General features: G+C 47.9%; 1 pseudogene; it reads left to right on the forward strand.

Annotated features, from left to right (window-relative positions):
- The first annotated feature begins 2,380 nt into the window (after positions 1-2,380).
- LOC147980291 (uncharacterized) lies at positions 2,381-5,652 on the forward strand (annotated as a pseudogene).
- The last annotated feature ends 1,234 nt before the right edge of the window (positions 5,653-6,886 follow it).

The following is a 6,886-nucleotide window of genomic DNA, read 5'->3' on the forward strand; positions in this document are numbered from 1 at the left end:
TATGAATAAATGAGAAATGAGATAAAAAAGAAATCTATGTGCCAGCACTCGATATGCCAACTATGTAGCACAAATCATGCCTTTATTCATGGGAAATTTCTACATGACCTTTGCTAAAAAATGGACATATCGAGCGCCTGAAATTCACCGGAACGGAAATGAATCAACATTCTGGCGTAACATAGGCAACTCGGATCATTTACCAAAACATGACATGTCCAAAACATGACATATCCACATATCACGTGTCCAGTTCAAATTTGCATATAAATTCAGCAAATTTTGAAACCTATCTAAATTCATAACTAAATAGATAACCTAATTAACATAACTAAAACCTAAGTAAATTAACCCTAGCTAGCAGAGAGAGAGAGGGGGGTGGCTTACAGAGGGTGCAGGGCGAGGAGGCAGGCCCGACGACGGCCGAGGTTGGGAGGGGAGGAAGCAGAGGAGGGAGGCGAGGGCCGACGGGTCGGGGGCGAGCGCCGGCGCCAGAGGCGAGCGCGCCTGGGTCAGGGTTGGCGGGGTCGGGGGCGAGCGCGCCGGGGTCGGGCGCGGCGGGGTCGGGGGCGGCGGGGTCGGGGGCGAGCGCGCCGGGTCGGGGGCGAGCGCGCCGAGGTCGGGGGCGAGCGCGCCGAGGTCGGGGGCGGACGCGGCGGTGCGACGGGCCGGGGAAGAGAGAGTGGGGATTTGGGGGGGAAAAGGCGGGATGAAGCAGGGAGAGGGAGAATTTTGGGTTAAGTGCACGTAGCAGTAGCGCGTTTACACGAAACGCGCTACTACTATTACGAGCAGCTATAGCGATTTTTTGCAGAAACCGCTACTGCTACCTTGACTAGCTGTAGCTCTTTTTCACTAAAGCGCTACTGCTATAACCAGTTTCCCTTTTTTCTTTTCCTCAGCATAATAGGAACATATATATTACATCATTGGACCCTTGCATAATAATGGCTAAGTGTGTATACAAAATAGGAACATATATATATATTACATCATTGGACCCATGCATAATAATGGCTAATTAAGTGTGTATACAAAATAGGAACATATATTTCCATTTTGTAAAAGCATGAAATATTAATCACACCTCTATCTCGAGATCGAGCACACGGTGGAGATGATGATGTAGGGAGGTCAAAAGTGCACAAAGCTCTTCTTGACAAAGAAAGATCTAGTTAGGGGGCAAATAGGTCACTTAACTAAATGCTACATCTACCTAGCTAGCTAATTTGGGAGGAGACAACTTCAACTAGTGGAGGGGGAGGAAAAAGAGAAAGGAGATGAATTAATGGAGGTGGTGTAGTTATAGCTAGGAGTAATGAAGAGAGAGAAAGGTAGGTAGAAGAGGGAGAGTAATGGGGGAGAAGTATTGAGGAAGAAGAAGAGTGAGAGAGGGGGGATGTGGGAGGTAGGGGAAAGGGAGGGGAGGAGATGGGGAGGGGAGGTGGAAAAGGTGGTGGGTGCTGCGTCTTAGCAGTAGCGCGGGAGAGAAAGCGCGTTGCTGCTAAGAGCGTAGCAACATCGCGCTTTCCTGTCACGCGCTACTGCTAAACGGGCCAACCCTATGCACAATTTCAAAATTAGCAGCAGCGAGGTGACAAAAAAGTACGCTGCTACTATGGCATTAGTAGCAGTGCGCTCCCTGGCGCCGCGCTACTGGTAAACTTATGTCGTTGTGTACTGTTGGTGGATTTTTGTAGCAGTGCGGTTTAAGCGTCACGCGCTACTGCTAAGTTTGCACCAGTAGCGAGCTTTCCGTAGCCGCGGTGCTACTACTTAGCAGCAGTGCCTGTTTTTATGCCGCGCTGCTGCTAAGATTCTATGTATAAGGTTTTCCCTAGTAGTGCTCCTACCTATCTTCTCTCCTCATTAATGGCACCCTCCTCCATAAATGGCCTCTCTCTTTCTCCTACACCTCTCTTTCTCTCCCCCATTAATGCCCCCATCCACCATAACCCATCTCCATTAGTTAGCTAGCTAGATTCACCTCTCCTCCCCAACAACTAGATCTAGCTAGCTATTTAGCCAACTACACGAGCTCTCTCGATCGTTCTCTCTCATCATCTAATTAACCGTGTGCTCTCGGTCTCTCTCGGGAGATATACAGGCGATGAGTAAAAAGTTGTTCATTTCAAGAATGGGAATATGTGTGCGAATGAGAATATGTGTGTTTGGGATATATATATATATATATATATATATATATATATATATATATATGGAGAGATTTGTGTGAGTGACATGCCCTCGAGTTGCTTATTTTTTGCCAAAATGTCGATTTATTTCCGTTTCGGTGAATTTTGAGCAAACTCAATATGTCCTATTTTTAGGCAAGGTCATGCCAAAATTATATATATATATATATATATGACTTTGAAGCATGCATTATTTATTACATAACCCTTTTGCTTGTTATACCGTGCAGTCGGTCATAAAGGTGAGTGGATGGAAGGTGGAGCGGTACATGCAATCGCGGTGATGGAGATGTATGCAAATAATCATACTAGGATTAGATGTCCATGTGCAAGATGCAAGGAAGGAGTCCTTTTGGACCCTTCTGATCATGGCACTTTGAAGGCGCACCTGCTGATGAATGGTTTCATGGATGGCTATACTCAGTGGGTAAGTGAAGAAGATGATGATGATGAAGATGTCCACATGGCAGGGAATAACGACATGGGGGCTAGACGAAGAGATGACCAATCGACAAGAAGACAATGGCGCTGGACATGTCGGCGGGGAAGAGTCCAGAAATGACGACGACGGCGGAGAAGATTCCGGGCATGGCGAAGAAGAGTCCGGACATGGCGGAGAAGAGGCGGCGGTCACGCCGCAGTCTTCGATGCTACTAAGTGCAGTCGTGCAGGACCCTCATGTTCGAGACCTCCTTCGCAAGAGTACGACTAGCAAGAGAGCTGCTTCTAGAGAGGAGGCCAACCTGGCACAACTTGAAGTAGACTCGAGGACTCCATTATATGACGGTTACGATCCTGAGGTGACCCGCTTGAGTTTCACACTCGAACTTCTAAAGACGAAGGCCAAAAACAAATGGACAGACAAAAGCCTCGACGAACATTTGTAGTTTCTACATAATAAAGTTCTTCCCGAGGGAAACCTGTGTCCTACTAGTGTCGAGGAGGCCAAGAAAATCGTTCGCCCTTTTGATTTGCCGCACATTAGGTACCACGCATGCATCAACGATTGCATCATTTATCAGGGGGAGCACGCGGAAAAAACCAGCTGTCTAGTGTGCAATGCTTCTCGATACAAGAAGGCAGGAAAGAAAGCTCCTCAAAAAGTTGAATGGTACTTTCCGATCACTCCTCGCCTGCAGCGGTATTTCGTAGATCCTAAGGAAGCAAAGCTCATGGCCGGCACATGGAGAGGAAGAATCCCGACGATGGAGATGATCCGAGGCTGAGACACTTCGTAGATGGTAGCCGGTGGAGAGCATTCAACGCCGTATATGGATTTGCTACAGAAGATCAAAGGAACATCGTGCTTGGTGCGAGTACCGATGGCATGAATCCGTTTGGAAACCAGAACACCAACCACAGCACATGGCCCGTGTTTGTATGGATGTACAACCTCCCCCCATGGCAGTGCATGAAGACAAAGTACATACACATGAGCATCCTGATTCAAGGGCTGAAACAACCGGGAAATAGTATTAACCTGTATATGGGGCTTCTGCAAGAGGAGCTAGACACGTTATGGAAAACACCAGCATGGATATGGGACGCCAGCAAAGGAGAATATTTACATATGAGAGCCGCGCTGATGACGACGGTGCACGACTATCTCGGTTACAGGTACACCTCAGGCCACGTGTGCCACGGATACTTCGGATGCACGAGGTGCATGGATGATACAACACCTCAGCAGCTGACGTCAACGAAAGATGGCGGGTCTGAAAAAATCGTGTACATGGGGCATCGTAGATGGCTCGAGAAGGATGACCCGTGGAGAAAGCATGGAGATCTATTCAATGGATTGGCTGAGCTTCAATGACCTCCATGTAAGAGGAGCAGCACCAAAATCGATGAGCTGTTGAGAAACTGGGAACAATGCCCCGTGCCGGGAAAGATCAAAAAGGCGCCGGAGCTGCTGCTGAAGGAATGAAAAACGAGGTCTGTTTTTTGGGACTTGGAGTACTAGACCAATCATGACACACCTCATTGCCTTGATCCAATGCATATCATGAAGAATGTCCTCGAGAGCTTACTTGGCACACTGATGAACATGCCGGAGAAGACCAAGGATGGGCCAAAGGCAAGGAAAGACTTGGAAGATTTGAAGATCAAGAGAGATCTCCACCGTAAAAAGTTGATGGAGGAGACAAAAACGGAGGAGGGGGAAAGGGGCAGAAAAGTCAACAAGAAGGAGGAGAATTATTGCCCCCCTTCTTGCTTCACCTTAAGTGCGAAGGAGATCGATCAATTCATCAAGTGCCTTATGGGAATCAAAGTCAGTTCCGGTTACTGTGGGAAGATAAGCAGATTTGTAGACCGCAAGAAGAAAAGGTTCAGCGGGACGAAGTCTCATGACTATCACGTGATGATGACGCAGATACTCCCAGTTGCCATTAGAGGGATAATGGAGAAGCACGTCCGTGACACGCTTACTGGTCTCTGCAACTTCTTCGGCATTATATCTCGAAAGTCCATAAGTGTGAAGCAACTCCGAAGGCTACAGGAAGACATCGTTGTCATACTATGTGAGCTTGAGATGTACTTCCCGCTCGCGTTCTTTGATGTCATGGTGCATCTGTGTGTCCACATCGTGGATGACATTATCGACCTCGGGCCGACATTCCTTCACAACATGATGTCATTCGAGAGGATGAATGGGGTCATCAAAGGATTCGTTCGTAACATGTCCCGTCCCGAAGGGAGCATCGTCTAGGGGTATCTGGTGCATGAGTGCATCTCCTTTTGCGAGAATTATATAAGCGTCGGAGACCCTGTTGTTGGTTTGCCCGTCAAGAAACACGATGGGAAGCTCGAAGGAGATGGTCACAACAACGGTCAGAGGGAATTACACGTGGACTACTTGGATCGACGGAACGACTTTAACAGGGCTAACTTAGTAGTGCTTCAACACCTAGATGTGGTAGATAATTATGTGGCATAGCACAAAGAAGCCATCGCAAAGAAGTGCCGTGATAAGGGGATGCTCAATACAGATGACGAAGTTATTGTAGAGCACAATGCCACTTTCTTCTGTTAGTTTAAACAGCAAGTTCTTGAAAATCCCCTGGAAGAGGGCAGTTCGGACGGATTGCTCATACACACCTTAGCACATGGCCCCGCGCCCAAGCTCACGGCCTATCAGTCCTATGATATCAATGGGTACACGTTCTACACGGAGGCCAAAGACATGGACAGTGATTACCAGAACTTTAGGGTGACAATTCAATGCGTGACCGACACCAACGGCACAACTGAAAGATTCTACGGAAGGGTCGAAGAGATCTGGGAGCTTGACTATGCTGGAATGCACGATGCGATGATGTTCCGTGTCAGATGGGCCAAGGACGTCGTAAGAGAAAGCAAGTATTTCACCACCATGTCTATACTTGACGCGAAGAGCACTCCCATGAACGTTAACGCCATCGCCAAAAATGAGCCATGTGTACACCTAAGCACGTGACACAATGTTTCTTCATAACCGACCAGGCCAATCCCAGCCATGTTGTCGGGAGGAGATCCAAAAGGAGCATCGTCGGAATGGATGGAGTCGCCAATGAGGAAGACTACGACCAATATGGCAACCCGATGAGGGAAGATGACGATGACGATGAAGCATACGTGAAAAGAAGAATCAATACTACATTACCTAAGAAAGATCATACTCCATGGCTCCGGAAAAGTCACAAGGAGGGAATCAATTACTCGACAACGAACAAGAAAGGGAAGAAACTCAATGTGAAACGTCATCGAGGCAGCTGATCAGAAACCTACATTTATATATATGTATCTATTTTCTGTACGCACTTAAGTAACCGTTATCGGTCAACTGATATGTTACCACCACATGCATGGTTCCGGTGATATTCGCGTAGTGGGAAAAGAAAAAGGAAAGGAAAATAATAAAAGAAAAGAAAACTAAAATGAAAAGGTAGAAAGCAGTACAAAAGAAAAAAGAAAGGGAAACAGAAAAGAAAAGGGAAACAATACAAGAAAAGAACACGAAAAACTAGAAAAGGAAAATAAAAAAATAATTGGAACAGTTAGCGGTAGCGCTGGATCGTGAACCAGCGCTATAGCTAAGTTAGCTATAGCATTGGATCCTGAACCAGCGCTACTACTATGTGCCATTAGCAGTAGCGCTGCTTTACTACCCAGCGCTATAGCTAATTATTTTAGAATTAAAAAATAGAAATTGGAACAGTTAGCAGTAGCGCTTGTTTAGGACAAGCGCTATAGCTAAGTTAGCTATAGCGGTTGTTTCTAAATCAGCGCTACCGCTATTTTGAGTTAACCCCCCGCCACGTGGGCTCAAAATTTCACCTCAGTCCCATTCCCCCCCCCTCTCCCTCTCTCCGCCGCCGCTCTTGCCCGCCGTCGTCACACCTCAGCCCCTGCCCACCGTCGTTGCACCTTGGCCCCTACCCGTCGTCGTCGCACCTCGGCCCCTACCCGCTGTTGTAGCTCGTGCCCACCGCTCCGACCTCCTCCTCGTCCGTGTCGCCACGGCTCCAGCCTCCTCGTCCGCATCGTCGCCGCTCCAGCCTCCTCGTTCGCACCGCCGCCGCTCCGGCCACCTCTCCACCCACTCTCTGCTCTCTGCCCTTCAGGTACCCACCCCCCACCTCCCCCTCTCTCTACTCTCTGCTCTCTCTATGTTTTGCTGAAATTAGAACCCTAGTTAGATGAAACCTAGG

The sequence above is a fragment of the Triticum urartu genome, chromosome 3A (genome assembly GCF_056163025.1).
Source record: "Triticum urartu cultivar PI428250 chromosome 3A, HENAU_Tu73, whole genome shotgun sequence".
Classification (NCBI taxonomy): domain Eukaryota; kingdom Viridiplantae; phylum Streptophyta; class Magnoliopsida; order Poales; family Poaceae; genus Triticum; species Triticum urartu.